Here is a 12,317-nt window from a genome sequence, read left to right as displayed (position 1 = left end):
TTATTTTCATTGATCTTTTCTATTCTTTTTAGTCTTAGTTTATTTATTTCTGCTCTGATTTTTGTTATTTCCTTCCTTCTAATAGCTTTGGATTCATTTTCTTTCTTCCTTTCTAGTTTCTTGAAATCAAAGTTAGGTTGTTTATTTGAGATCTTTCATTTTTTTTAATGTAAGTATTTATCACTAGAAATTTTCTTAGAACTGCTTTTACAACATCCCATAAGTTTTGATATTCTATGTTTCCACTTCGTTTATCTCAAGATATTTTTCTATTTCCCTTTTATTTCTTCTTTGACCCATTGATTATTCAGGAACATGTTTAAATTCCACGTATTTTTGAATTTTCCGGTGTTGTTCTTGTAATTGATTTCTAGTAAAAAATCATTGTGGTCAGAAAAGATAATTGGTACAATATCAATCTTCTTAAAATTATTAAGACTTGTTTGTGACCTAACAAGTCTGGAGAGTGATCCAAGTATGCTTAAGGAGAATGCATATGCTGCTGCTGTTGGATGGAATGTTCTGTATACGTCTGTTAGGTCCATTTGGTATAAAGTGTAATTCAAGTCCAATGTTTCCTCTTAGATATTCTCTCTGGATGATTTATCCATTTTGAAAGTGGGATATTAAAGTTCTCTAGTATTATTGTGTTGCTCTCTTTTTCTGCCTTCATATCTGTTAATATTTGCTTTATCTATTTAGGTGTTTTGATGTTGGGTGCATAAATATTTATAAATGTTATATTTTCTTGTTGGATTGACCCTTTTATCATCATATAATGACCCTGTTTGTCTCTTGTTATAGTTTTGACTAGGGTTCTAGATGTGCATTTCAAACTCTTTGTTCCTCAGGGAGAAGCAGAGAGTTAAGGCTTCCTTCTGATTGTCTGGTGCTATGTGGGGTATGGAGTTTATTGTGAGAGTGTCTTGGACTTTTCCACTGGTTTTGATGTAGGTATTTTCTTCTTTTCCTGATGTGTAGGAGTCACTCAGCTAGTTTCTCACAGAGGGAATTGCTCCCTGTGTAGATATATATACTATAATTATATACCAAGTTATAATGTAATCTAAAATATAGTTTCTCAATCTATTTTTAGATATTCTTATTAGAGAATTTCAAAGAAAATATTGCATAGAATCAGAATAACCTCCAAGAAGGTTTTACTACTCTTTCAAAATAAAATATCAGTCATTCTATCTCATAGATTATTGTAGTCTATTTTATACAATTGGTGCTTTCCTTGTGCAGAAACTTCAAAAGATAAATATTAACTATCTAAAAAGAAAACGTGAAGGATGCAATGCATCTACCTAAGTTTTAGGAGAAAATCTAAAATGCAGTTACCTGAATGACAAGGGATCCATTTATTAAGAGTTCCTTAATTTTGGACTGACGAAACTGAAACTCAACATGAAAAAAGAGACTTGTCATATTGATCATGTGATTATGTTCTCAAACTCTCTGTGTTTAGATTTTACCACTCTCTGTATTTAGACTTTACCAGAAGAATATCAGACATTCCAATTCCCCAAAACACTGAGAACCAAATATTGGGTTGTTTATACATTTTGCTTTACACGCTTTTAAGGACAGTTACTAAGTTAGGAATTTTTAGTTTAATTTGGCCTTTCTTTATTGCAAAGTAAAGTAGTCATTAACTTTACCTATTATTTTATCATTAAATTTAGACTAGTTAAACTAAAATCTTGAACGTTATGCATAATTTGTTAGCTCATGTCCTTCATAGAAGAGAGAATTTTAACCAAAGGGAATAGTTATCAGGGAATTTGTAACCACTTCCTCTCTCTTGGGAATGCCTGAAGCAGGCGGTTTTGAACTAGAGCAGACTCTCTTGTGTGTTGACTGGGAAGACCCTGGGCTAACTCGTATTACACATATAGTTGGGCTTTCTCTGTTACTTGGAAACCAAAATATGTCCCACCTTGATAAAGTAGACTCAGGAGGCTACAGCTAACAGTTGTGGGAGAGGAAGGTCAGAAAGAATGCCTTGGCTGTGACTTCTTGTTTTTTTCATCCCTAATAACTACTAATGCTTGATGTTGGGTAAAACTTGTGATGTCTTGGAGTGTGTGGCAATGCTTTACAGAGAGGTGGAATCCTAGGGTGTTAAGAGTAAAGGAACAGGGCCGGCCCGTGGCTTAGCGGTTAAGTGCACACCTCTGCTACTGGTGGCTGGGGTTCGGATCCCGGGCTGGCACCGATGCATCACTTCTCTGGCCATGCTGAGGCCACGTCCCACATACAGCAACTAGAAGGATGTGCAACTATGACATACAACTATCTACCGGGGCTTTGGGGGGAAAAAAGGAGGAGGATTGGCAATAGATGTTAGCTCAGAGCTGGTCTTCCGCAGCAAAAAGAGGAGGATTAGCACAGATGTTAGCTCAGGGCTGATCTCCCTCACCAAAGGAAAAAAAAAAAAAAAAGAGTGAAGGAACAGGAAAATCAGGATGTGCTAACTGCTACTACAAACAACTCCCCAAAATCTTAACACAATAAAAGTTTATTTTGCACATGCATTGGAGGTTAGTTGTGGGAAGGCGCTGTACTCCACATAGTCATTCAGGAGCTCAGGATCCTTGTCTCTCGTGTCCCCACTTTCCTTTATGGTCTTTGAATATTCCTTATTTAGCTGGTAGATGGGAATATAAAAGTGTGTAGGATTACCAAAAAGGTTTTAGGAGCCAGGACTGGAAGGTGTATATATAAATTCTATGCACATTACATATGTAAAATCTATGGATATAACTCATTTATGTGGCCTCACATATGTGCGATAGAGGCTGAGGAGAGAGGAAATGCGATATGATAGCAGTTGGTTCTATATTACAATTAGCAAAAGGAATCAGCTAATAAATACTCTACTTTTGTCATGATTATTTTTAATTCTTAAGTAGAGTTTAACATAGATCAATGGAACAGAATAAAAAACTCAGAAATGCCCATAAACAAATATGCCCAGCTGACTTTTGACCAAGAGGTGAAACAATTCTATTGATGGATAGCCTTTCAAAATATAGTGCTGGGTCAACTGCACATCCGCAGGCAAAAAGTAAACCTCAACCTAAACCTCACACTTCACACAAATATTAACTCAAAAGGGATCACAGACTTAAGTCAAACTATAGGGATTTTAGAGAAAAGAAAAGAAAATCTTCACGATATAAGGTTAGGCAAAGAGTTCTTAGACTCAACACCAAAACAATAAGCTACAAAAGGAAAAACAATGGATAAACAGCACCTCATCATGATTTAAAACTTTTGCTCTGAGAAATACCCTGTTAAGAGGATGAAAAGACAACCTAAAGGGAGGGAGAAAATATTTGCAAACCACATACATGGCAATTCACCAGTATGTAGAATACATAAGTAACTTTCAAAACTCAATAGTAAAAAAAAAAAAAAAAAAAAATCAATCTAATTAGAAAAAAGGCAAAAGACATAGAGACATTTCAATGAGGAGGATATAAAAATTGCGAATAAGCACATGAAATCATATTCCACATCATTAGCCATAAGAGAAATGAAAGTAAAACTTTAGTGATATATCACTACACATTTATGAGAAGGGCTAAAATAAAAAAATAGTGACAACATTCAAATGCTGGCAAACTTGCAGAGAAATTGAATCATACGTTCATTCCTGGTGGGAACGTAATGCAGTACAGCCACTCTGGACAACGGTTTGGCAGATTCTTAAGAAGCTGGACGTGAAACTATACACTCTAGCAATTGCACTCTTGGACATTTATCCCCAAGATATGACAACTTACATTTGCATACACACACACAACATACACACAATTTGTGAATGTTTACAGCAGTTTTATTCATAATAGACCAAACTGGAAAGGACCCAGATGTCTTTCCACAGGTGAATGGTTTAGTAAACTGTGGTACAGCCATAACATGAAATATTACTTGGCAATAACAAAGGATGAACTACCGATACACACACAGCCTGGAAGAATCTCCAGAGAATCATGTTGTGTGAAAAAGCCAATATCAGGAGGTTACATTATGTATAAACCCACTTCCATAACAGTTTAGAAATGATAAAATTACAAAAATGGAGAACGTATCAATGGTTACCAGGGACGAGCAGCGAAGTGAGAGAGAAGTAGGTGTGACTTTTAAAGGGCAACCTGAGGCATTCTTCTGGTGATGGAAATGTTCTGTACCTTGACTGCGTCAATGTCAATATCCTGGTTGGGATATTGTACTATAGTTTTATAAGATGTTATCACTGGGTGCAGGGTTAATGGAACTTCTTTTCATTATTTCTAACAACTACATGTGAATCTACAATTATCTCAAATAAAAGTTTACTTCAATAAAATAAAAGTTTGCTTTACTAGAGAAAATTTTAACATGTGATAACATAAAAAATTTTTTAATATGCTCATATTTTAACATCACTTATGTTTAGAGTCACTATTTGATTAAGATTAGCAGCCAGACGTTCAGATTTTCACACTGCGTTTATTGTGTCTTTAGTTTTAAATTAGATAGATGTTAAGTTTTCATCTTTAAAATTGTGTTTCTGAAGCACTAATATATGTGCTTCTCACCTGAATGTTATTCACAATTTTACGGTTCTACTAAAATTGGAAGTTATTTAAATAAAACCTAAGAAATGTCTTAATCAGTTTCACATTTAATATTTGAGTAATACTGAAAACAACTGGACGTATATGTACTTATTCTTTGAGTCACAATGGCAAGTTTTTTTTTTTCTGAAGTGCATTCAAAAAATAATAAAACTGGTGAGAAATTATGTCACATTTGTCTTCTTCTTCCAAATAAGTAACTTCTTTGCTAATAGAAAAATATTCATGTGAAAAACATTAGTTTCTTATTCTCCTAACATTATAATAGATTGTTTACTCTATTCATTACACAATTTCATAAAGTGGAATGCTGAAAGCTTAACACCTATCGAAGTGATTTTGCCAGCATAATCTACTTCACTGGACAACAGATTTACAATTCCATATCCATTTTGCACACAAAAATATTGTATTCTCTCCTGAGAAATTCTACCAATAAATATATTTCTGTCACTTCAATGTGGCCACATTTGTTTGCCATTATCAGTTCGAATTCAAACACTGTCAGAGCAAATTACTTTTAAAATCATGAAAGTTTATGCTCCTGAATATCTTGAGCGTACTTTCTCTGAAATAAACTACTTACATATCTTGTGATTGAACTTGGATTGATATTTGATATTATTTATTCAAGGAATTAACTGGCCTACATTTACCTTCTTCATTTTATTTTACTAAAATGGCTTCTGGTTTATCTCTCTTGTTTACATCACTTTTTCTCAGAAATAAGGGCAGGGAAATAAATTTCTGCCCATTTTAGGGAAAGTACCCATATTCAGTGGTGTTTACATTCTGAGGGATCTCCATAAACAAAAGAAAATGGAACCAGTGAGTCCTCAGATTAAAAAAAAAAACCTATAGTAAAAAATTGACTATAATTACATTAAAAGATTTGATTTGGGGCCGGCCCGGTGGCTTAGCGGTTAAGTGGGCGTGCTCTGCTACTGGCAGCCGGGGTTCGGATCCCGGGTGCGCACCGACGCACCGCTTCTCTGGCCATGCTGAGGCCACGTCCCACATACAGCAACTAGAAGGATGTGCAACTATGACACACAACTATCTACTGGGGCTTTGGGGAAGGAAAAAAAAGGAGGAGGATTGGCAATGGATGTTAGCTCAGAGCCAGTCTTCCTCAGCAAAAAGAGGAGGATTAGCACGGATGTTAGCTCAGGGCTGATCTCCCTCACAAAAAAAAAAAAAAAAAAAAAAAAAGATTTGATTTGTATTGCTAAAGAAATCAAAATTACAGCCTTAAAAAGTGTTTGTGACTATTCAGAACGCACAACAAACCTCAGGCTTCCAATGTTCCATTGGCAGGAAGCCAACTGGAAAACCTGTGCAGGCCCTAGGAGAGCGTATTCTTCATTGTCTGCTTCATATGTGGCCAAGGACAACAATGGAAAAAGGTAAGAAATCTCTCCACGTGCAGACTCTAGTATTCTGAAGATAAGAATCAGGTATAATCAGAGAACATCATTCTTCACCCCTTTCAACGTCTTCCCTGTGATAGTTTACAACGGCTATGGACCAGTGATATTTGTGTCTCTTCCATCCATCCCTTTTCCAAAAGGGAATATTTATTGTGGTGATCTTGTTCCTGTTCCATTCTTATGGTTTGCGTGTGTGCAAGAGAAATTTCTTTCATTTTTCATTTTCTTGTTCCAAGTGTCTCTATCAAGAGCAGTCACAATGGAATATTATATGAGAACAATGTGCATTGTCTAGAGATCCCAGACTTTGACCTCGATGCGGTGACATGATAGAATTTAGATGATATTCCTTGGGAACAGGGTGCGTATATTTTACGTGAAGAAAGTGTACCATACATTGTGTTTAGAAGGCCACACGCTAGTTTTTATTAGTATTGCTCACAAAAAAATCCATTTTTCTTTCCTTTAGGTATATGACATAGGATTGCACTTCTCAACCTTCTTTGCAGGTTAAGTGAGGTAATGTCATATGTTGACCAATGAAATATGAACAAAAGTGACTAAGTCTTTCCTGGGAAGAAACTTTAAAAGGCAGTGCACAATTCACCTTACTAAGTGAATGCATTGAATGAGATAGATCCCCCATCAACAGGAGCCCTGATGACAGTGATGAAGAGAGCTCCTCCTTCAACCTACATTAGCCATGCAGTGTGAGTGAAGATCAGGAAGACCTCGCCTGTCATGATGAATAAACTCAGGTTACATATAAATTACACTCAAAGAAGACATAATGCAATCATTTTAACATAGATGGAAATATAGTTATACCAAATGCTAGAGAGAAACAGAGAGAGATTGCTTTATTTTACGGAATTGGCTCATGTGATTGAGAGCGCTTGCAAGTCCAAATTCTGCAGGGAAGCAGGCTGGAGACATAGGGAAGAGTCGATGTTGCAGCTCAAGTCTGAAGGCCGTCTGGAGGCAGAGTTCCTTCTTCCTCCGGTGGAGTTCAGTCATTTTCTCTTAAGCTCAGTTTTTTTCTCTTAAGACTCACCCACATTTTGGAGGATAATCCATACTCTCAAAGTCTCCCGATTTAAATGTTAACTGCATCTAATAAAATATCTTCACAGCAACATCTCGACTGGTGTTTGACCAAGTATCTGGATGTTGTTTGTACATGGATCTTGTCTTCTGGTCTAAAAAGGTACAGAAGATGTGATTTTTTTTTTCCCTCTGTCCTTTTTGTTTAATGAGGGGTCATTTTCACTGTAATTTACTATAAGTTTGAGATTCGCTTTCTATATTTTTGTGGTGGGAAATATTTATTAACCATCTGAAGTGTTACCAGTTAGGCTTTCAGATAAGAATTTTCTTAGTTAGAAATCCCGTTTTTCCCCCTGATTTTTTATTTTTAAAATAATTCCCAGAAAAGCGTATCCTACTGGCAAAACATAAATGAACATACTTGTAACTATGATCAATTTAATCATCAGTAAATGCATAAAACATTTTAAATCCAAGTGATAGATACATATGATAAATATATATGTATGTCTGTAATTTTTAAGCTATACTTCAATACTGAAAAATCTAATGATATAAGAACTATTCATCATGAAAACAACAGTCTGTCACCATACCACTTCTCACCCCGGTCCAATTGTCTTTATTCACAGTATCATTTCCTTGTTTCATGTGGACAATGTCATCTTGAGTGTAGGTGAGGAAACTTACTAGGTGTTTTTCCTTTGTGTCTTTAACTGTCTCAATTTGCTAAGTGTTGTCTTGTTCTCCCCTTGTCCTTTTCTGCCTTTGCTCTTTGCATCATGGGATTTTCTCATGTGACTGCACATCTCTGATTGAACTGAAGTGCATTCTCAAAATTGAGGAATCCTTGGTTTTCTAGGTACAGGCATGTGTTCACGTAGTCTCTATGGACTATGCAGTCATGTATGTACCTCGAGTATTTATACTGGAACGTCTGCTACAAGAATGTAGTAACAAGCACAGGCTTCGACAGGACTGGTCACAGAGTAAGATAGTAAGAAAGCAAGTGTGCTTGTCAAGTGCTTGGGGTGAGCTTGTCAGGCCATGATGTGGTGACATCCCATAGAAAATGGGGGAAGATTGGCACAGGTGTTAGCCCAGGGCCAGTCTTCCTTAGCAAAAAGAGGGCCGATCTTTCTCACAAAAAGAAAAAAAAAAAAAAGACCGTGGGGTGAGAGAGCCTGGCTTGAGTACTGGAGCTGCTGTTTACTAGGGGTGTAAACTAGGGCCATGTTCTTAACCTCTCTGTGCCTTTGTTTCTCAACTAGGCTAAGATAATATATGCTAACTGTTTTAGTCCATTTGGGTTGCTATAGCTGAATGGTATAGATTGAGTAGCTTATAAACAACACAAATTTATTTCTCACAATTCTGAAGACTGAAAGTCCAGGATCCAGGCACCAGCACATTTGGTGTCTGGTGAGAATCCACTTCTTGGTTCATAAACATTTGTCTTCTTGCTGTGTCCACACATGGCAGAAGGAGTAGGCATTCTCTGAGGTCCCTTTTATAAGGACACTAATCCCATTCATAAGGGCTCTACCCTCATAACCTAATCACATCCCAAAGGCTCTACCTCCTAACACCGTCACATTAGGGATTAGATTTCAACATATGAATTTGGGGGGGAACACAAACATTCAGTCGATGGCACTAACATTTATTTTCTTACTGCCAGGTTCAATACTGAATCTTTTCATTAGTTCTTATCTAATTTTTATTTTAAGCATATTAGGTAAGTGCTGTTATTATCACTACTATAGAGATTGGGAAACTTGTAACTAGAGAGATAAAAAAAAAATTTCTACCAGGAGCATGAAGAAGAGGAAGCAGAATTTCAATTTGGATCTATTTGGCACAAAAGTTTGTTATTAACCGCTAACCTATACTACCACTGTCCATGAGGCTCCATTATAATGGCAGCAGTTCATATGTTCCCAGTACTCAAGAATTCAGTTCTGTTCAAGAATTAAAACTCGCCCTGACCTCAGTTCTTGAGCACTTTTCCCCCAACTCTCTAGTCTTCCATTTCAATACCAATTCTTAATCTGGGCACCTTTACATCAATGACATGGTCCAATCTTTCCTGATTTTTCATCTTATGTTTCCCGCTGGCTATACTGTCATTCATTTTCCTTGATATGCTAATACATGGACATATCACAGGTGGATGCCAGTTGGGAGCTGGCCTGGTCCTCAAAATCTTGATTCTTTTTTTTATCCCATGAAAATTCCTTACCTGGTCTGTGAGGGTTTTCTTGATGTGATGAGGATGTAATGAATTTTGTAGGAGAGTGAAATTGGGGTGAAATATTGAATCCTGTACCTTTCACAATCATCAATTGTTGGACAAGTAGAATAAAATTTTATAAATACAAATATTTGAAAAGGAATGCTATGGATAACAGATTTTATTAATGTCTGAAAATTTTTCAGTGAAAGAATCCTGGAAGACCATTACATATACATTTTTGTAGGTAAAGGAACTTTTGAATATGGAGTAATATAAATGGTAATCTACAAAGTTAGCCAGTATGACTTGGATGGTTAAGTATTCAACTGAGTGAAAATTTGCCCAAAATACATTTAGGGTTATATTAAATGGTTATGGACAAATATGAATTATCTTTTCCTGAAAATCAATGGTGAAAGAGATCCCTTATGTTGTATGTGAGTGAGCAGGTAGAGAGACTGTTCAAAGGGCATAATATGGGCAGATAGCCCATGAAATTGGGAAAATATTGAGGTTCTTTTTTAATAATAGAAAGAGTGTTCAATAATATATTTTTAAATAAATATAAAGACTATTGTGAATAACTCTGCAATGAACACTTGGAAGCAACCTAAGTGCCCATCAAGGGACGAATGGATAAAGAAGCTGTGGTATATATACACAATGGAATACTACTCAGCCATAAGAAACGACGAAATCCAGCCATTTGTGACAACATGGATGGACATTGAGGGTTAATGCAAAGTGAGATAAGTCAGAGGGAGAAGGCCAAATACCGTATGATTTCCTTCATTAAGTAGTAGATAATAACAACAATAAACAAACACATAGGGACAGAGATTGGATTGGTGGTTACCAGAGGGGAAGGGGGGAGGGAGGAGGGTGAAAGGGATAATTCGGTACATGTGTGTGGTGATGGGTTGTAATTAGTATTTTGGTGGTGAACATGATGTAGTCCATGCAGAAATAGAAGTACAATGATGTACACCTGAAATTTTTACAATGTTATAAACCAATGTTACTGCAATAAACAAAAAATTAAAAAAAAAAAAACGCTACGCCACGCAAAAAAATAAATAAATAAATAAAAATAAATAAATAAATATAAAGAAATCAAAAACTCAGGTACTAGCATGACAGAAAATCATAAGAAATGACTTGTGAATCCCATTGAGACATGGGTCATTCATCTCTTGTTATTTGTATTTTATTTATTTTATTTTCATGATATTTCATTTATTCTACCTTGCTGTCATTATAAAAGGTGCTAGAAACAGGTTGACATTAGCTAGACATTGTAGCCATATATCTGATACCGCTCTTCCTCTTCTCTTATGCACAGTTCTTAGTGAAAGTACTTGTTAGCACACATGATCTGCAGAATATAAATCATATCTGATGTCCATGATGGAAGGAATTCTGGGTCAAAAGGAGATTTGCATTTCATATTGGACACTCTAGGAAATGAACGGACTGGTACTCAGAGAACTTAGTCACAGTGACCACATATGATCTAAAAATGTCCTCTGCTGAGCACATCTTCATTACCGGCCATCATTAGCTGGAAGGAGGCTTGATGCCAGGCCAGTTAGGGAAGGGTGGCCCTGCAAATGTTCTTGAATGAGTCAAAGTACATTTGAGAAGAGCAGCCACAACCAAGATTATGCAAGTTAATACGTATTTTCAGAAGATTAAATAATTTGAAGTCCCTCTTTTTTGACAAAGAATGCAAAGTTATGAACACAAAAGTGAATATTTATTCATAATAAAGCATATTAAAATGATATTAAGCTATTAAAAGCATAATGATAGAATATCATGGACAACTTCAAAACAATAAATTGAACAACATAGATGAAGTGTTAAAGTTTCTTTAAGAACACAAATTATCAAAGCTCACAAAAGCAGAAATAACCAGAATAGATTTATATCTGTTGGAGAAATAGAATTTATTTTTAAAAATCTTCCCCTGAAAAATATCCGTGTCTAGATGGCTTCACTGGCAAATTCTGCCAAACATTTAAGGAAGAAATAATACCAGTGCTGTATAAAATCTTCCAGAAAGCTAAACAGAAAGGGGAAATGCACAGTTCATTCTATGAGGTCAGCATTAATCTGATATCAAAATCAGACAAAAATATTGCAAGAAAAATACACAACAATATGCTTAGTGTAGATGCAAAAGTTTTAACAAATTTCCAGCAAATCTAATAAGACAACATATAAAAAAGGTAACATATAACGTGTAGGGCGAGTTTATCCTAAGATGCATGGTTGTTTAGTGTTTGAAAATTAATCAATGTAATACAACATAATAACAGACTAAAACTGAAAAACTATGATCAAATCTGTATATGCAGGAAAAGCATTTGAAAAAATTAAACATTCATTGCTGATAAAATTTTTCAGCAAAACAGGAACAAAGGGGACATTTATAAAACAGATAAAGGACATAAATGATAAACAGCTAATGTCATTAATGACAAAAGACTGAATGATTCTCCCTTAGTATCAGGAACAAGACAAGAGTGTACACTTTCACCACATTAATTCAATATCATGTGGAGTGTTCTAGCCAGTACAATAATGCATGAAAAATAAATAAAATAAAAAAGAAGAGGTAAAAACAGTTCATAAACTAATCTGCATGGAAAATCCTATGGATTCTATAAAAAAGCTACTAGAATAAATAGGTGAATTGAGCAAGTTTGCAGGATACAATATCAATATCCACATTCAATTATATTTCTGTGTGCTAGCAGTGAACAAATGGAATTTGAAATTAAACCTATACAATACTATAAAACTACACAATACTTTGGAATAAATCATTTAAAAGTTATGCAAGACTCCAGAATAAAAGCTACAAAACATTGAAAAAGGACATATGGAGAAATATATTACTTTTATAGATTGGAAGACTTAATAGAGTTAAATCATCCATTTTCCCCAAATTTATCTATATATTGTAGA

The 12,317-nt window shown here is 35.3% G+C and overlaps 1 long non-coding RNA gene across 3 annotated transcripts in view; it reads left to right on the top strand.

The window, feature by feature from the left end:
* The window catches only part of LOC147913288 (uncharacterized), a 68,756-nt gene extending 58,503 nt beyond the window's left edge, over window positions 1–10,253 (top strand). The window contains exons 2-4 of one of the 3 annotated variants that reach the window (XR_015548783.1): window positions 5,949–6,037; window positions 6,298–6,422; window positions 6,531–10,253. This is a non-coding gene — a long non-coding RNA (uncharacterized LOC147913288). The other 2 variants (XR_015548785.1, XR_015548784.1) reach the window with 2 other exon arrangements.
* The last annotated feature ends 2,064 nt before the right edge of the window (window positions 10,254–12,317 follow it).

This window comes from Ceratotherium simum, chromosome 28 (genome assembly GCF_057802395.1).
Source record: "Ceratotherium simum simum isolate JZ-2026a chromosome 28, ASM5780239v1, whole genome shotgun sequence".
In the NCBI taxonomy this organism is placed as follows: Eukaryota; Metazoa; Chordata; class Mammalia; order Perissodactyla; family Rhinocerotidae; genus Ceratotherium; species Ceratotherium simum.
The sequence above is the reverse complement of the archived record's forward strand: the minus strand, read 5'-3'. Positions and strand labels throughout refer to the sequence as shown.